The 19,771-nt window shown below is 38.3% G+C and overlaps 1 protein-coding gene across 2 annotated transcripts in view; it reads right to left on the minus strand.

Moving 5' to 3' along the window:
- Positions 1-19,242, minus strand: part of slc20a2 (solute carrier family 20 member 2) — a 55,501-nt gene extending 36,259 nt beyond the window's left edge. Inside the window, exon 1 of one of the 2 annotated variants that reach the window (XM_032579712.1) lies at positions 18,909-19,242. The gene's annotated coding sequence lies outside the window, so the exon portion shown is untranslated. The remainder of the gene's footprint in view (positions 1-18,908) is intronic. The other variant, XM_032579708.1, reaches the window with a different exon arrangement.
- Between the last annotated feature and the right edge of the window lie 529 nt (positions 19,243-19,771).

The following is a 19,771-nucleotide window of genomic DNA, read 5'->3' on the forward strand; positions in this document are numbered from 1 at the left end:
CGCTGTTTCACATACTATGTTTGTTTTGAATATTGCTTTTGGTAGTACGAGCTGTCTGGGAAAATCCTGCAGGGTGCTCACGTCCTGCCAGTACATCAGTGTGTGGTGAAAGATTACACAAGGACAAAAAGCATGCCCATAAACATCTGAAGCCGGTTAACATTATGTGCATGGCCTTTTTTTTAAACTGTACAAACTGTGCATACAGCAGAATGTTTGGTTACGCTAACTGTTCTCTCCAGTAACCAGCAGAACTGGTACTTGGATCCCAGTGTCCATCACATGTGACTTTAAGCGATGAGAAGAGAAGTGGAGAGGGAAAGCGGTACAGTGAGAGCGTGATTGGACCCGAGTAAGCTGATCTAGTGGCCTGTGCCCTCCTGCTCTTAATCCGGGTTTCCAGCACATGACCCAGCTAACAGCATTACAGAGCACTTTGATTAGACCTGCCGCTGCGCGCATGTTCTGAAAGACACAGCAGAGGCAGCGGGGTGGAACATGGGGGTCCTGTGTACTACTACAACGGCGGAATGCCAGGCGTTTGAAGACACATGTGTATGAACCAGCAGTATTTGACTTCAACGTACACAGAGGAAGCAAACATAGCGGGTCGGATTAGGCTCGCAAGTCAGCGAGTCAGTGGATTACCCTAGGACGGTGTTCTGGGAGGAAACTAAGAGCAAAGCTCAGAAACAGACCACAAACGTTACCGGTGGCTGCAGGTCAAGATGCAGTGACAAATTCACATCATGACTCTATTTTAAGGAACTGTGTAAAGTGTATAACTAAAAGAGAAAAAAAAAAAACAGACTGCTACTAAAAGCTGCTACACCAAGAAAAGAAACCAAGTTGCATCTATTTTTTTTCCAATCCAGAATCAAGTCCAGCACAAGTTAATCCCAGCTAAATTCAGTCATGAAAGGCCTCTGGAAATATTTCACATAAATCTGACTATAACTAATCTGATCAAAAGTCCTGTTTCAACATTTCTTTTCATTTCAAAATCCCATACTTTTCCAAACTTACATTATTTAGTAACTGTTTCTGCAAAGGTTTTCTACAAATTATCACACATTTTGAAGTTCTCAATCTCAGCAGCACCCAGGTACAGCTGTATGTTCTGCTGTGGTTCATAACAAAACTTTACAAACCTCCATTTATCCTCACCTCACTTTCACCATTTCTTCCTTTTAGACCCAATCACTCTTTGAAATCTTTGAAAATAGTTTTATAACACGGTTCATTAAGGAGAAATCAGATGTTTTATGCGGCTTGTTGTCTTTGAAATAGTATCTCAGGCAGAGTCAATGGGTGGAGCTGATCTCAGCTGACTTGAAAGTGTAACCTAAGTGTCATTTTAAACCTTCATGTCCTTTGATTTTCTACTTTTGCCTTTTAGCCTTAATCTCGCGATGTTTTAATAACCTTAGGAGTGATTCTCGCGAGATTATTTAGCCAATCGTGGCTAAGTATTGGGGTCACGTGTACCGTCGCAGTTTATTGGCTCGGTATATTAGCTGGAGCGAAAGGCATGAAGGTTAGATCGCGTCGGAAGGAGCAGAGCTGGCAGGTCAGTTAAAGCGTAGTATCATTTAATGTCTGTAAATATGTACGATGCTCACTTAATGTACTGAACTGTAGGAGCCCATTATTGTGAGCCGGAAAGGGAGATGGAAAAGATCCGGTAGTATGACACAAAACTGCGGAACTGGTGAGTGTTGTTATGAATGACTTAGCGTTGGCTTGTAATCACTGCTATTGTGTAGCCACTAAAAACTGATTGAACATTGCTTTTGATAACCAAAACGGGTAATTGAAGTATTTATTGAGCACTGGTTTGTATTAGTATTTTATATTTCATGTTAATTGATAATATGGCGTATATTTATTGAATGTTTCATGAATGTAATTTATATTGAATTTTAGATTTATTGCAATTGATTGAATATGATAGAATTATTTATTGAACCGTGTATACACTAAGAATATTAGAAAATATAATTATATTGAGGAAGTGGTCCTGTTTTGTTGTTCAGGCCAGATGGATGGTGAGCTATGAGACCAGGCCTAGAGCCAAGGAAAGAATTCACCTGTTGGTGATTAAGGACTGTTTACTTCTCCTACCCAGTCGGTAGGAGAATCCTACAAAGGACTCTGCTCCTTCTTTGATTGGACTTTCATTTACCCAAGACGTGAATCAAGCTCCGGATACTCGCCTTGTTGGTGAGCCTGATTGATCCCCATTCGGGGTGGATGGACTAAGGGGGGGTGTGAGATGAACTTTAACTTTGGGACCGATTAATTAATTAGTTTTTTTTGTCGTTTGTTGTTTTTTTCCCTTGTATTTTTCTTTTTTTTTATTTACATTGTTTTTTTTTCCCTTTTCTTTCATTCATGCCTATGTTTCATATCCCAATGTGTGGTTGTAAATATGTAAATATAATATTCACATTGCAAATACAAAATACTCGCAGCTGCAAAACTCTAGCCTACCTGCTCCTTTTTTGAGTCGCACCTACTCTTCTGAAAAAGGGAAGAAAACCTAGCCTGTCTACTTGGTTAAAAGCTATTTTATATTGAATAACAATTCAGTTATTTCCAAATATGCTACAAAAGCATACACAGAAAGACAAGTTTACTCCTGCAGACAGCATACATATCAGCTATTTGGATGTACAATATCAGTATATACACACAAGACTTAAAATATTTATGTCAAGGCAATAATTTAATCAACAATTACATCAACAAAGCCATAATTATGGCCATGCAGAAGTTTGGTGCAAAGCACTATATCTTTATTTCAATATCAGTGCTTTGGGAGTGAAACAAAAGGACTGGTTCTAAGTGGGCATGGGCTTCTGTTGTATTCACATTGCATCTGGGATTACCTCTGCTTCGTTTTGTAGTTGATGCATAACAATTCTGACCACATTGGTTGTCATCCTAAACAACTGATAAAAGTGAAAATCTGCGTGCAGAACCTGAATTATAATCTGAAATAGGGAGCTTTCATTAGAATACTAATATTTTATGGCAGGAAATAAATTTAATTTTGTTATAAATGTTTATGAAATGGAAGTCTCACTGTGAAAATGAGGCTTTAATTTTTCACAGTGAGGTGTTGACATGTTTGCAGGTCGAGCTCTCAAACCTCAGGGACTGTTTTTATTTTTCCGTTTGTGAACCAAGCTTGCACATCAGCATAACACCCAGCGAATAACACCAGAATAACTGTGCTGCCACCACCGCCTCCTCAGAACAAACAGTAAATACAATAATATTCAAAACTCAGCAAGCACTACATGAATCCCCACTACAGTCTGAACTCTGCTCTTGTTTTGAACATGTTGCCATTTTCCAATAAAACAGAGTAACACAAATGTATTACTGTGCCCAAAGGGGTCAGCATTTTGTAAAGTTACATGTAAGAGGTGACACTTTTTTTGCATCCAAATGCTGCTACTGCAAGATGGTTTCTGAAGTGAACTCATTGTGACAAGCGGTCTGCTGCCGTTATAATTACGGACAGCTTTTCCCCCTGGTTCGCCTCTGATTCAGCTGTAATCAACTATTCTAAGATATTAAACCACCTGGTCTTGTTTGGAAGCCACTATAATTTACAGTGCATGAAGAGAGTATTTTAGTTGCCATAAATGTCATTTGAAGTATAAACAGCTCACAGCATTTATTACAGTGCAATGTTGCTATCTATCAAAGTTACAGGACTTACTGGAAGTTGCAGGCAGTAAATGTCTGATGACACATTGCTGCCTTTTACAGTCATTTGATCCCAGTTTCTTCAAAATGGAATAAGGAATATAGCTACCTTAACATAGTATTGGTCATCTGCAGCTATAGACCATCCTACATTTTTGAGCCTTTGCTTAGATTTGTCCATTGAGAGCCTGAAAGTTTAATTTTCCAAATACAGGAGCCTTGTTTGGTGGAAAAATAGGGCGTCATTGTAAATGTTTTTAGAGCCTATAATGTTCTGAATCACTTAACATTAAGGATGGCCAGTTCAATAATTAATGCCATATACTGTCAAATCTAGATATTTCCATATATATGAAAAGTAGGACCATAATTTTAATGCGTTAATTTTGATAATTTCATAGATTTAACGCATTATAAATTTTAACATAATGAAATCCATGTTTTTTTATTGCATGCTAAAGTTTCAGTCATATCCTTTGTATTTGTGTGTTTTTGGTGTGCTTATAAATCTGAGAGATAATCGACATCTGCAAACAACGAACAAAACTGCAAGCCCCACTGGGGGTTAATTTTTGCATTAAAAAAATAATCTGAAGGGACGTTGGAAGAGGCAATTGATGTGTTCAACTTGTGCTCACAGGACTCAGCTTGTTAATTAAGCTTTTCAAGCCTAAAATCTAAGGTCAGTGCCCATACTTCTAATGTCAATGTCCCCAATATCTGGTCAAAGAAGTTACATGAATGATCAACGGTTCCTGAAACACATGAAAGCTGAATGATATAATAGAACTTTATACCAATCTGATGGGTGAGTAACCTACATAACAGATTAAAAAGTCTTATTAGCTTACTATTATGTTTATCTATTCAATAATTTAGCAATAAAAAGGGTTGTGAACTAAAAAAAAAGTTTCTTATTTTGTCTTTATGTGGTTTTTAGTTAAATGTGATTGTGATTAATTAATTACAGACCCTGCAATTAAACTCAGTTAAAAAAGTTTAACACAGTCCAAACACTAAATAAAAGAACCATTTTCCAACAATGGAGTATGGTGTAAAATAGTGGGAACATCATGTTGTGTAGCTGTTTTTCTGCAACAATAACTGGTGCACTTCACAAAGTAGACGTCATCATGCAGAAAATCTTGAATTAAGACTTGGAAAGAACTCGATCTTCAAAATGGATAATGACAACAAGCATATCAACAAATACTTTACTAAGTGGTTTCAGGACAATAAATTTACTGTATAGGAGTGGCCATCACAGAGCCCTAATCTAAATGACATGGGTAATCTTTGAGGAGAGCAGAAGAGGTTTGTGAATGAACAAGGAGGTCTACACATCTTACTCAGTTACACTGAGGAATAGGCCAAAAATAGAAATATTTTGGTTATTACCAAGGGGGAAATGCTGCAACAACACTTTTACTCTTTTACAACCCTCCATAAAACAACCTCCTGTAAAACAGAAATGACTGACATGTTTTAAAATCACAAAGCTACAATCCTTAAAGCACACTGGCAGAAAAAGAATTAACCCTATGATGATTTTTTTTAAAAGCCAGAGAAGTGTTTATGGTTCTAGATTACATGGCTGGTTTGTTGACAATGGTTCAGACAAAACATGGGTAATCTCTCTCTGTATTATTTGTGTGCTTGTTGTGCTAATGTCATAACATAGCTGAATGTAAACATTATAAAAACATCCTTACCTAAGCAGCAGAGAAAACCATGGAGAACATTTTATCCTAATCTCCCATAGTTTTTCATTCTGACATTACTCTGGGGAAACATTTGCTGCTCAAGAACGGCATCAGCTTATTCTGTGAACAAAGCACTTTCAGCTGCTTCCCAGGGGATTTTAGCAGGTGAGAAGAATTTTTATACAAGTGGACATATCAAGCTGTTTTCTAAAGAGAAGTTAACATTACACCCAGGAGAGGTCTAAAACACACCAATTATTCCATGTACTATTGTTAAACTCAATGAGGTCAATGAGATCTTTACTGGACTATTCATCATATTCCCCTGTCAGTTCAATTCTCAGTATAAACAAAAGAATGACTCCACCCGACCATGGAGGAAAAGTTTCAGACAAAACAATAAAGTTAGAAAATTACTCAGACAACAAGCGATGTATGGATAGCTGACAATGTTGTTTTTTCAGTTAAAGCCAAAAAGGTGGCAATAAAACAAATGTGATCACTTTGTTTCCTCAATCTAATTGCTGATTGTTTAAAAGCAACAATTCTCCTTTAAAATCCTTTTCCACTTCTATCAGCATTAGCATTCTTCCTTTAGTATCATAAAACAGAGTTGATGCCTTTCTACACTGTCTCCTCCTGTGGAGGAAATACTGAATCCTGATTGCAACCTGTGTCGAGTTTCCATAACATTGGAAGAAGTCGGATGCAAGTGCATCTGGACACACTGAGCATCCGACTGCTGAATAACTGTGTCAACTATTTCTTTACACCAAGAAAAGACAAAAAAAGACTGAATCTCAGCAGAAGACTTTTTTTCTGAAGAAAAACTCACTCAATTATCAGTTGTGTGTAGCTGTGCCAACAATGACACATCCTGATACATTCAATGCGTCATTGAGGAGTTGCGCTTCCTCCATGGAGAATGAGCTTACTCACAATTCTGCCCAGGAACAAGAGAATGAATAAACAGTGGGATCACAACACCATCTGACCAATGGAGATGTCAGTGATGATCTGTGTATTTTTCAGTATGATGGAGCACCATCTCATGAAGCAAAGCATGTAAAATTTGGAAAACTTTAGACATGTGGCCAAAAAACTCCCCATGTGTTAGCCCCATTGAGAAGTGGCCAATTCTGAAAAAGTGGGGAAATATGCACAAAGTGTCAAATCCAAGGTCTGATCACCATGAACCCCGAAAGTTAAAGCATGTCAGAGAGAATTACAGTAATTAGGAAAAACAGACATCCCCTAATCTGACAAATATTAACTACATAATTTTGAATTGACAGCAAATACAAGCTTTTCAAAATCTGTATGTTTGTGTTTTTTTTGCAAACCATTAAACATGCAAAAAAAAATCTAACCCCATTAAAGTCACCAAACACATCATTTGTGTCACTGTATGAAAGTTGCCCCGACAGTGATGTGTGTTTGGACAGCTGTGAAGCAGACCACCATTAGGCCTAAGTTTTGTTGTTCTTGAATATTTTCATATCTGCTTATCATAATAGCTTTATTTTGAATTGGTGGTCAACATTTTTGTTGGGTCACAATAATATTTCACAACAGAATGACATCTCAAGTTGGGTAAAATTAACCGCTTAGTTTATGTTTTATTTGTCCAAGTGTTTTTTTGTGAGGAAATGATTTACATGAACTTTTACTAGCAGTACAGCTTAGCCTAAACCTTTTATAAATACATTTTGAATACAGTGTTGTTGCGCAACACCCCCCCTCCCCCTTCTTTCTCTATTCTCTCACTCTCTACTTCCTCTTCTGAGAGGGGAGATGTGCTACCAGCTCTCCTTCTAACGGGTTAATTGAGTTTCCTAAATCTGCTGGGATTTACCCTGCCCAGAACTGAAGTAAACTCTGTTTAAGCTGGTTTCGAGAAACGATTCGCCTGGTTATCTGACGGCCAACATCCAGGTGTCCCACCCTTCTTCCCCCTGTGAATTAGCCAGACTGAGCAGCCTACAGCCAACTAGTTTCACAGAGCACACCTGTTAACGGTCGCTCGTTCTCTATTTTACAACTTGCATTTGTTATTGAACCAGGTAGGTTTTAGTGACTCGGGCGAGTCCCAAGGATGACGTTTTAAATTTGGACTACCAGCTACCTAAAAACATTTTAAACTTTTTCCTCTCCAGAATCAAACATCACAGCTATTTTACAACCATCAAAGAACTTTAAGGTGACTCATTAACTGAATGTCCACAACATCTTTTAGATTTTCTTTATGCTAAATATTTTATTAGTAAGGCAGTTTTGCAAGGGTCAGTACAGCTTAATTCAGTAGCAGAAATAATCAAATAAGTAAAATCAATCATCTAGTCTATCTTTCCCTACTGCTGACACTGAGAATTAAAAAAGGGAACCTTTGAGAGAGACGGACGGAGTTTGGCGTTTCGAACCCCAGACCTGGCTTGATGATGAAGAAGGTGTTGCAGCAGGAGGAAGACGCCGATCGATGAAGGCCAGGATCTCCGCAGGTCTGATGAGCCTCCTCTCCGCATGGATGGTGAGGTCACACAGGACTTGGTGCTGGCAGGAAAAAAGGCACCAGTTCTTCTTCTTTGTCTTTGCCTTTGCCTTTGTCTTCATCTTTGTCTTTGGGGTCTGAACCCAGCCGATGAGAGAAGTGCGATGTGAAGCCACAAGTTGTGGGCCTGACGGGTTGGTCTCCATGAGAAGGACAGTCTTCGGCTCTGTGGCCCCGGCTCTTCTTCAGCTGCAGAGTTCTTTGTCCATCTCTTGGCTCGAAGCTGCCCGGAGGATCCAACGAAAGGTTCCTCTTTTGCACCCACCTTATATAGGGTTTATCCACCCTTTTGGTGCGTTTTCATTGGCTGTCTGCTTAGACAGATGACCTCACATCCATCACTGTCCTTCAGACATTATGTCCTGATGTCTGTGCTAATGTCTCAGAGTTGCTCAACCTCCTGTCCATTGCCTGCACAACCTTTTACCTAAATAAGGCGTTGATCATCTCTGCTCTCCTGTTAGTTCCCCTTTTTCCCTTAACCGTTCACCTTTCACCTACTATCTACCTACAACATATCAGTGATGTTTAATTGCAGTTACACCTTTTACACCATTTCAAGTTCAATGTCAAAATCACATTTATATCACATTTATTTTCTTTAGCTTCTCTGATTTATCATTCATTTATAATTTTATAACCATAACTTATTAATTATATTTATTTTCTTCAGCTTCTCTGATCTATCATTCATTTATGATTTTATAACCATAACTTATTAGTTACTCTTATTATGATCTTAATGTGAGTTATTACAGATGTTTTTTCTGAAAAGAAACCAAGAATAATACATGATTCTAATTATTTACTACTAAAGTTACAGTTACTTGTTTTTCTTGTAAGTGTTCCCACAAATGTACGTGTAAATATTATTACAAGTAAACCAATATTAATATAAGTATTTTACTTTGAATCTTATCAAATTACCAAAATGTTTAGATTTCATTCTTTAAAACTTTAACCTTTGAGATAAGGAATAGTCTCAGCTATTTTTTATAAATCTGCAGGCTGGAAACTTCCTCTTTTTCCAGGAAACCTGCTTTTCCTGTTTCATGACTCTCTCTGTCTGACTATGATTTCTTATGATTAAATAGAGAAAAGTAGAATTAAAGCAAAGTTTGCATGAGACAAAAACAACACACACAACCAGATTGATTTTATTGACACTTAAGTCTACTGTTGGGCCTAGATGTCACTTGAGTGATTCATTTTAAAGATAACTTTATTTATTATTACTGTTAAACTAAATCTCCAGCATGGGGAAGTGGGATGAGCTCGGATTTTCTTGACAACAGTTACACAAGGAAGTCAGCTGGTGATGGGAATCAGCCAATTTAAGCTTGCTTTGGTGAACAGACAGTCAAAACAATAAACATAAAAAAAGAAAAATCTAATCAATAAACACCTCACGGCAAGTCTACCAGGTCACACTAACACCACTCTTTGCTGCAAATTATGTTTCTTAGCAAAACTGTGTCAAAGTTAATCAAATTTGGTGTAAGCAAATTGTTGAAAATAAAATGAGTTGAAACACAAAGATGCCAGAAGCTGTTTAACAAGAAACATTTTTCAAAAGACACATCAAAGTATGTCAGGCTGCAAAAAAGTGAGCAAGAGCAAGACTTTATGGATAAAACGATGTTGGCTCTGGAATAGTTGTCAGCTTTTTGGAAAGCTGAGTTATGGTACAGACCTGAAATCTCAAGAAAATATGCATAAGGACTGTTGTCATAAATGCCAACTACCGTAATCATTGTCTCTTTTAAAATAATAAATAAATAAATAAATTACTGTACAGCAGAAACTGCTCGCAAAGTGGTATGGACTCATCTACTAATATGAATAATTACCAACAAATGAAGTAGGATGGAAAACAAATAATCCAAAGAATTCCTATATTTTCTTATATCATCAAATAGACTAAACTGAATTGGCAGTAATTGAAATCAGCTGTTCAAAACTTCCACAAAAACAAACAAATTAATCAGTAAATAAATTCACATTCTTGGACTGCTTTTCTGAAGAGATGCAACTTGTAACCATCTCTAGCTGGATAAAGATAGCATAAAAAGTACTTATTAAGAACTGCTCTGGATGGTAGTCTATAAAGATACAGTGTTTCAAATCTACAGACAAAAAAATATAAAAAATAATTGACGCTTCATCACTGAGTGCTTAATTGATATCTTGACTTCACAACTAGGTTTAATGATCCATTTAATTTAGCAGTGCGCCTGCTTTTTTTCCATGCGACTACCAAAAAAATGGGCAAATACTGTCTAACAAATAATGGACCCATTATGACAACAATGAGGAAAGCAAACGCTGTCAGTAAATAGCGTCATTTCATTTCTGTTTTATTCAAAACAGAATGACTGAAATGTAATTGTCTGCTGAAACCAGTTAGATCTAATCACATAAGGTAATGTTATGAAAAAAAAGACAGAGACCGCTGGTCACTGACAAATGCCCGCACCAACCAGGCTCACTCCTCTGAGGTGTCACATTTCCACCACTCACTCTTGTTGCTAAAGGCAGACAGGAGAAGGAATGAATTGGCTAGAAATAGCATTGTCACATGAGCGAGTGCAGTGACCAGTCAGCCAGCTGCTCATCCTTACATGGACTACTGCCCCGTCCACCCATTCTCACCGTAAAATACAAACAGGCCACAACATCATCAACACCACAGTCTTTGTCTCTTGAGTAGCTGAGAACATTCTTCAAAATGGTGGTAATTTGTAAGCATTGGACAAATTACTAACAGAACAAACACAGAATGGTTTGCTATTTTAAGAGCAGATTTTCCATGCTATTGTCAGCATCTTCTGCAACGCTTTGCAACCAAACATTTTTCTAAACCTCACTGACCTCAGGCATTAGAGGCAAGGTTTTGACTCACTAAAGCTGAGAGGCTCCAAAAGCAGACCTATGACTGAACATGAGGAAGAAGAAAAGGAAAATGATAATGACATCCATGGCATCTATTCTACCTTTAGGGACAAAACCACAATGCCTCACAGTTTAGCAGTAAGCCTCGTTATTAGCATAGTTAACACGAGGCCAGCGCCCAAACAAGAGCTGCTCTGTGTGACAGTGCAGTGATGCGCAGAAGGTTACCAGTAAGACCACAAAAAAGCTCTCAGGGGCCAAGTGGAGTGCAGAAAAGGGGCCAGAAACACAGCAGATCGAGCCAATTCCACCTCTCTCCCTCTCACACATTTCATACTTTTTTAAAAATTTGCAGTTAAGTATTTTTAGAGTAATTGTGTGAGGTCTAGGTTAGTAATTGTGTAGAGCTGTACAATATATTTAATTGCAGTTTTCACAATAAAATTGTTTTGCAAGCACAAAGGACCCACGGATATATTTCAGGCATCACCTGTGTGGCATTTTAATGATATATTTGCCAAAGTGGCTGTTCCATTGACATTTCATTCCTTCCTACTTTTATTTATGCCTGCAAGCAAACCATTTTGGATCTACATACTGTTTAATTCTTTGTGAACAAGTAATTACATGCAGTATGGAGAGAATCAATCAAATCTAATGAAAACACTAATAGCATAAATTAATTTAATTGTATACCATTTTCAGAAAATGCTCAGTTAGATCCCATTTCCATTTCTTTTGATTCTGATCCACATTTTAGTCTGTTAACTGAAAATTATTTTAAATCATCAGCTGTCAAGGCGGAATGAAACATCCCTGGGCATATGTCAATATTTCAGCTGCAGATGGTGTCATTTTTACCCCCCAAAAAAGTCAGAGACAAAATGACTAATACTACAAAGGTTTGAAGTGGCAAAGGGGGAAAAAAACAACAGTGCATTATCAAAGCAACAACCAATAAAATGCCATGAAAGTATTGATTACGTTATTGATATAAAGTATGATGTATTTCTGCTCTTGTCAAAATTAAGTAAAGATCAGAATTTGCGAAATATATCATATTTTGTGTCTTTGAAGCAGCTACAAAAAACATTCCTTCAGTTATCCCTCATTAAAAGGTTAGACAAGAATCTCCTCGCTGCATTGCGAGCAGAAGAACTAAAAGGCAGCAAATGGTCAAGAACATAATTTAATTACAAAAAGAGTTCTCGCTGTAAATGCCAACATTTTTTAGAAGAATGTTAAAGATACCACAATCAATCACTCAGGAAATGTCAAATCAAAATCAAATCAAATCAAATTTTATTTGTATAGCACATTTCAGCAGCAAGGCATTTCAAAGTGCTTTACATCATTACAAACACAGAAACACAATGCAAGATAGAATCAACAATCAAAACACAGCATTAAGTCAAGTTCCATCAAAAAATTTGTAATTGATTACATTTCAAATACAATCCTAAACAGGTGGGTTTTTAGTCGAGATTTAAAAGAAGTCAGTGTTTCAGCTGTTTTACAGTTTTCTGGAAGTTTGTTCCAAATTTGTGGTGCATAGATGCTGAAAGCTGCTTCTTCTTGTTTGGTTCTGGTTCTGGGGATGCAGAGCAGACCAGAACCAGAAGACCTGAGAGGTCTGGAAGGTTGATACAACAACAGCAGATCTTTAATGTATTGTGGTGCTAAGCCGTTCAGTGATTTGTAAACTAACAACAGTATTTTAAAGTCTATTCTTTGAGCTACAGGGAGCCAGTGGAGGGACTTTAAAACTGGTGTTATGTGCTCTATCTTCCTGGTTTTAGTGAGAACGCGAGCAGCAGCATTCTGGATCAGCTGCAGCTGTTTGATTGATTTGTTGGACAGACCTGTGAAGACGCTGTTGCAATAATCAATACGGCTGAAGATAAACACATGGATGAGTTTCTTTAGATCTGGCTGAGACATTAGTCCTTTAATCCTGGAAATGTTCTTCAGGTGATAGAAGGCCGACTTTGTAGCAGCAAATCACCGGGTGATTGAGGTTTGTTTCTAAGACAGTGCAAGGCTATGTAAAAACAAAACCATAACAATTATCTCAGCTAGCAAACATTTTCATTATGCTTGGAACTGAACAAGAGCTCACTAGAAGCCTTTACATCCAAACAATACAAATTTGGCAAAAGAATCAGAGTTTAGGGTGACATTTGCTCCAATTAAAATCTTAAATGATTTTTTATTGTTTTTCCCCCCCTTCATTTTTTGTTACTCTGACCCTTGAAACGTGACTCGGATTAAATAAGAGCCTTTCTGTTCCCTCATTACAGAACTAGCTGTTTGTTCAAACACACAAGGTGCATTTTAAATACTTAATATTTTAATTTTTAACCAGCAATATTGGCATAATATTTGCACCACATCATCAATTATTCTAACCAGGTTTTTTTTACTGCATGGATTAGCATAATTAATACAAGCACAACAATACACACACGCAGCATGAAGATCCACACTCATGTGACACTGCTATAGCAAAACAGGGCTCCGACATAACCGAGTCATTGTGCTCTCAGGGTGAGGTGGGCTGATCAGAGAGGCAGACTGTTCTCCGACTGTGACTCTCCTGATCCCAGTGCCAACTGCCCTGCCACCCACAGACTCTGACACACCCACTGGCAGAAGGGCCAGCCTGCATGGAGCCACGCCATCATGGAAACCGAACCAAAGAGCATTTACAATGCTTCTGTTTTTTTCTCCTTACTCCTCTCCTTAGTTCTCAGGGTCAAAATATTTTATTGTTATACAATCTGACATTTATAGAGCTTATTTGCTCATTTAAAAATACATTCGGTTCCTACTAGTATACGATGCCAAAAAAAAGTTTGGGATATGTGAAGTTTCGCACATCTATGAACTGAAGCTTTTGCCAATTATTCCTCACAAAACAGTGACAGTTCATTTTTTTAGGGCTGGAAACAAGTTCTAAACTAGATTTAGATCTGGACTTCAACTTCATTGATGTCTCTCTTGTGTGTCTCCCTGTGATGGATTGGTGACTGTTCCAGAGTGACCACTGGAGAAAGGCCTGGATGTTTAAAGCAGGACATAAAAGTAAATATGTATCATACTTTATTAACCTTAGCCATGGCATATCTTGAAAGAAACAAATAAATATCCTTTTAGAGAAACACATCCTGCATAGAGTAAGACTAGAAAGTAATGTAGTGTGACCTGCTCCTATTCCCCATATGAAGGACACCTGCTGTGGGCAAAAGCCTTAAGGTGAATTTGACACTGATCTGAAATAAAGTGGTGACTCATTAATAGCTCACAGTTCTTAGAAAATAAGACTTCCTAATAACATGTGTACTGAGAAAGAATACCCCCATGAAAATCAGTCTCCTTTCTCTTTAACATTCTGTTGAATATGAAAACAGAGCAATACCACTTCTGTACATGTAAACACCAACTTCTTTTGACAAAAAACTTCTTCAAAAAACCCTGCATGACACAAGCTCCAGATACCCATGTTTTCTTCACATAAAACATGCAGTTCTGTGTTTGTGATGAGGCTTTTGGTTTTATGGATAGCATTGCCCCCTTTGACCATGTTGTGGCTGAACGCTGTTACGCAGAACCAGCTATTTAGAGTGAATCACTCCTTCCTTTTTTTTCTCCAAAAGGATTATACTCACAAAAGGCAGGTCAAAGTACAGTCAAAGTATGCGTTTTCTGAACCCGCCTTAATTCCCCAAGATAATAGCCGAAGTTCTAGAGACTTTCAATGAAAAGCCGTACGCCAACAGTCGTATTCATGTTTGAACATGGCTAAATCTGTCGCCCGAAACAGAAGGAAATCCTGATTCCTAAAAACCAAAGCATCCAACTGTCCACATGTGAGAGCTATATTTTGATTTTAAATCCATGCACGATTCATGTGAAAACCAGGCAAGCATGCTTGGAGGAAGCAAAACATTTAAAGCCATAAACAAGAATGTATGGAGACAGAAACCAGTTTCACTTTCCTGTTTGTCCTTGCTTTGATTAAAAAAGGGTACAAATGGTAAGATTACATTAGCATGGTCCAAAAATGGGTTGGTATGTTGTCAAACACTGTTGGGATGGTAGAAGGAGGGGCCAGCAACATGTTCCTAAGAAACGTGTCAACAAAACTCCAGACAGTCCACTCCTATGTTCATGCCTAGCATGTAAAAAGAAGGAAGTCATTAATTTAACTACCTTATCATATTGCAGGTCCATATCTGTCTTACAGCTTTTAAAACGAGCCAAGACACAGCAATTAGTGTTAGGCTCTCCCAGCGGGGAGGCTTGGCTGTGTCAAACAACTGATGCTCATATTTATAAGAAAAGCTTTTCATGAGGAATAAATAACTGAAAAAAAAACATAAGGCCAAAGCAGAACCAAACCTTCTTCTTTCACATACTTTCTTATCGCTGTAGTCTAATCAATAATTAACCCATGAAACCTCATTCTGGCTGCCTTCAGATCCACAGTATGTAAGTAGAAAATAACTCAAGATATATTTAGCATACTTATCAGTGTTATGAAATATGGAAATAGCTTGTAAAACACATGATAGTAGCATCTAAACCAAGTACCACCATATGATTTCTAAAGCTCTTTTGTAGTTTTATAAATTTTTACTGTGCAACAAATAATGTAAAATGATCAGCAGGTGAAAATATTGTTATACTGAGGAATACATTTGATTTACTCCTCTCTATTTCAAAGAGTATTTTGAAAGGTGATTAATTTACTTTTTTTCCCTTTCATTCCAATTTTAAGCATTTCAAGTCCATTTTGGCCCATTTTTAATGAATTGACTGTACAATAAAGTCAAATTTACAAGCAAAGCATCTGCAGTACTGGTCTTTTGTACTCCACAGATACAGCAGTTTGTCACTGAAGGAGCTCTCCTGTTCTGCAACAGCTTAATGCATGGGGTGGGACCTGAACTGGACTGAGAGGGCTTCCCGGGACAGAGCTGGCCTTCCTGATGAGCTAATTTATCCGCTTCCTCCCAGTCGTTGATAAGCTGCTTCTCTAACAAACTACACTGAAACTGATGGCTGATAGTACCCGAATCAAAAAAGTTCTCCAAAAGATTTCAATCTTCTTAGCAGGGAAGGTCTGCTCTGACCCATCCTTTAAAGAGCATCAGTGTTGTGGCTCCAATCCAGTTAATTTCTGAGGTGACACCCAGGAACTTATAATAGTCCAGTTTCTCAATGTCAGTTCCAATGTCAGTGTGGTGGGTTTGCACCTGCAGATAAGGGTTACAGGTCAACGAGGGAAATCTTGGGATTCCTTCTCCAGCCTATTCTGGGAGATCGCACCTCATTCAAGCCTGGATTGACCCTCAACCTAGAAGTACAAACAACGTTTTTCTGTTGAGAACCATGAACTCAGACTTGGAACCACTCCAGTGGGCATTGAAAGTCACAGCTGGAAGATTACAACAAAACCTACATTATTTGAAAAAAGCAAAAACAAAACCCTGATGTTCCCAAATCTGAGACCCTTTCCTACGTGACTACACCTTAATGATCTTATGCAAGATCACCACAAACAGGATTGTTACAAGGGTCAGCCCAAGTAGAACCCAGCCCACACCCACAACAAGAACAACTTTTTACTGTGAGTGCAGACACAGCTCCTGCTGTGCACAGGTGTTAAACTCCAGGTTTTGAGAGCCAGTGTCTGCAACTTTTAGATGTGCCTCTGCTGCAACACACCTGAATCAAATAATTAGGCCATCAGGACTCTGAAGAACTTGTCTACATAGGTAAAATTGATTGTGGTGTGTTGAACTAGTGGCACATCTAAAAAACCATGCAGGCCAGTGGTCATTGAAGACTGGAGTTTGACACCTCAGCCTTATTGCATCTCAAGCCTCCAGTCACACCACTGACAAAAAAAACTCTTAAGCAGGCATGGTCACAAGCCATCTGCAAATCTACAAAACCCATGTAAATTGGACAACTCCTCTGAGTCTCTCAGCAACTCCACAAAAGTATAGAGCTGGTCCACCATCACTTAAAGCATGGTCCCTTGATAGTTAGCACCTTAAAGCTCATTATCTTCCTTTCTCACACGTAAATAGAGCCTCTTGTTGCCAATGCTGTCAAGTGTCACTAGACTCACGCTTTGTTTTTTAACTTTGTATGGCTGTTTCATAATATACTCACTAGAGAGCAGCCTTCAGTTAGCTTACAAATTTACAGAAAAGTTTCAGACATTAGCAAACATGGGGTGGAGGGTTGTCTTTCCAATTTATTACATTATAGCCTGCGAATGGAGAGGTTCCACCATTGCTAACACTGTCTTCATCAACATCTTTATCCTTTTTTAGTATTTTTATCCTGCACCATACTGTCCCCATGATTATTGGTGGTATTGCTTCATTTGTTGGGTTTGGGTATGCATCTGGAAGATTCCAAATGACTAACTTGCACAAATTGAACACACAAAAATGGACAGAACGCTGCATCCAATATGTGTCTGCGTATTTAACATCAAACACAAATTGGTGTTTTGAGTCAATGCAGCCAAAAGGCACTGGTCATTTAGTTTTTGCAATTTTGTACCTGATGTTTTCAGTTAATGCACCTTTCTCTACACAACAACATAATTGTGGTGTAGCAATTATGTTTATAAGTTCATACAAGCCAAGACAAGTGATCATTTAAAGTAACTTTTAATAGTGTGATTAAAGTCTAGTGCAGGCCGATACAGCTATGCAACTTCAGTATGTAACATTTACTGACAGAAGGTTGCTCGGTTATTTTGGTTTGATGACATCAAAATAACCAAACATAACTTTGTTATGTTAGGGTCATAACAAAGTATGACCCTAACATACTTTATTAGCATCAACTGGCCAGTAGAGTAATTACAACCAATACAAATGGAATCAGGTTGTAATACAAACTCTCCACACAATAATCCATAACAAAATTAAATTATATGCAATCATTTTCTGACTTGTTTGTCTCCACAATTCACAAAAACACTCAACTAAAATAAATTGTGGTTCTTCCTCTAGCGCACTAAAATGAGTTTAAACCATAGCAATAGCATCATAGATAATTTTAGTTGTTTTAGAACCAACAATTTCAATAAAATTAAAAATAAAATAAAAAAATCTATATACCTTGATATAGGTAACTGGCCCGTGCCTATTCTTCACGCAACCCTCTACTGTGGGTGTGGATATGCTTGGAAGAAAATAGCCATAGAAATAATGAGACGCAATGCATTAATGACAAACTTGTTATACTGCATACAATGTCCCGTTTGTCTGTGCAGTTGTAACTCCTGAAAACAATTCAAACTGACATTATTAAAACACTGAGGCAGTAACAGACCGGGTTTGGGAGATAGAAAGATCAAGGGAAAGTCTTCTCAAGCATTTCTGGCACTTAAACAATCTTTTCTTATGTCACTACTATTATTGGACAATGGGGAGACATCGGCGTCACTTAGTGCGCATGCTCAGAACAAAGATTACTCTGAAAAGCTCAACAGAGGAAAATAAACTCGAGTGATAAACAACTAATTGACTTGATAGGAGGTGAATGCATCTCTTGGATGCCTGGTTTCGTCTTTGGTTGGAATTTGCAGCTTCTCTTAATCGTTAAAATACAGCGGTCAGGCTATAAATTAAGGAAAATGAGTTGGTGCTATTGTCAGCTGTAGAGTCAACACACGTGCAGCTCCATTCACTCATATCTGGAAACAATTTTCACTAAAATTATATAGAGATGAAAGATTGACACTTATTTTAGCTTAAACGTGCAAAAATGGCGAGGAGTTTGAAAAAGCAACAGAGAAATGCAATATGTCACTGTGGTTATTGTGGCCAGCTAATTTAAATATTTGTGCATTTAAATGCTGTATTCACACTCAGCAGGCCCGTTTCCTTCCTAGAATGTAGCCCACACAGATGCCAAGCACACAAGAAGAGCCGCTAACCGCGACAGAAATCCCACCGAAAGGACAAATCCACATGGTCAGCGGGGTTCTCTAATGTTAAACAAAATGTACTTACCAACGAAATAGGACACCGCAAGCGGAGAAATGTCCCACCGTTCCCTATCCGCCTCCTACTTCTCCACGCCTGTCCGTCTTCTGCGTGTATTTTCCCAGAACAGCGTCTACGTCGGCTGCGTCGAAAATGTCAAGATTCCAGCAGTGGCTGACGGTTCTGTCGCTCCAGTCCGACCCCGGTTGATTACCCTCTCGACTCGGCCAAATCATGCGACCATGGTGCCCTGAATGTCGCCTGCTGCTACTGCTTTCATCCGGGCGTTTGCGGGAGGAGGGGAAGAGCCGTCCGTCCGTTTCAGCGCTACTCTGGATGTCAGATTTGAGATGAAGGAGGGCGGGCAGGGAGAGCTTATAGAGAGGCAGGAAGGGAGAGAAAGTCAATCTGGTTATTGCACGGAGACAGCATATAGTGGGATGAAATATTTTAACATCTGCAAGACAGGTTTTTAAAAATGTTGAGTAGATCTACATTTTCCCGGAATGCACATTTTATTATAACCTGAAGACATATTAATCTCTTAATAGATTTCTACTAACACTGCTGTAAATCAGTGATAGATCCATGTGAATACCCATTCACTGTGTTTATTTATTTTTTTGCACTGTGAAGTCATTTTGTTCCATTGCACCCACGCGTGTAGTCTGGCTTATTTTTTTCTTGAAACATTGAGAAATGTAAAGATGGAGGGAAATAAAGATCCACTTCTGGAGACTTTGGAGGCAATTAACCCATCAACTTACCTATCTACGGATGGATGTTTCTGTATGGATGTCCCGACCATGCGTCCTTCCCAGACGAACCTTTCGCGCACTTTCACCAAGACAACATTAATGTTTGGGTCATAGTGTGGGGGACCAGTTGCT

Source organism: Xiphophorus hellerii, chromosome 12 (genome assembly GCF_003331165.1).
Source record: "Xiphophorus hellerii strain 12219 chromosome 12, Xiphophorus_hellerii-4.1, whole genome shotgun sequence".
Lineage (NCBI taxonomy): Eukaryota > Metazoa > Chordata > Actinopteri > Cyprinodontiformes > Poeciliidae > Xiphophorus > Xiphophorus hellerii.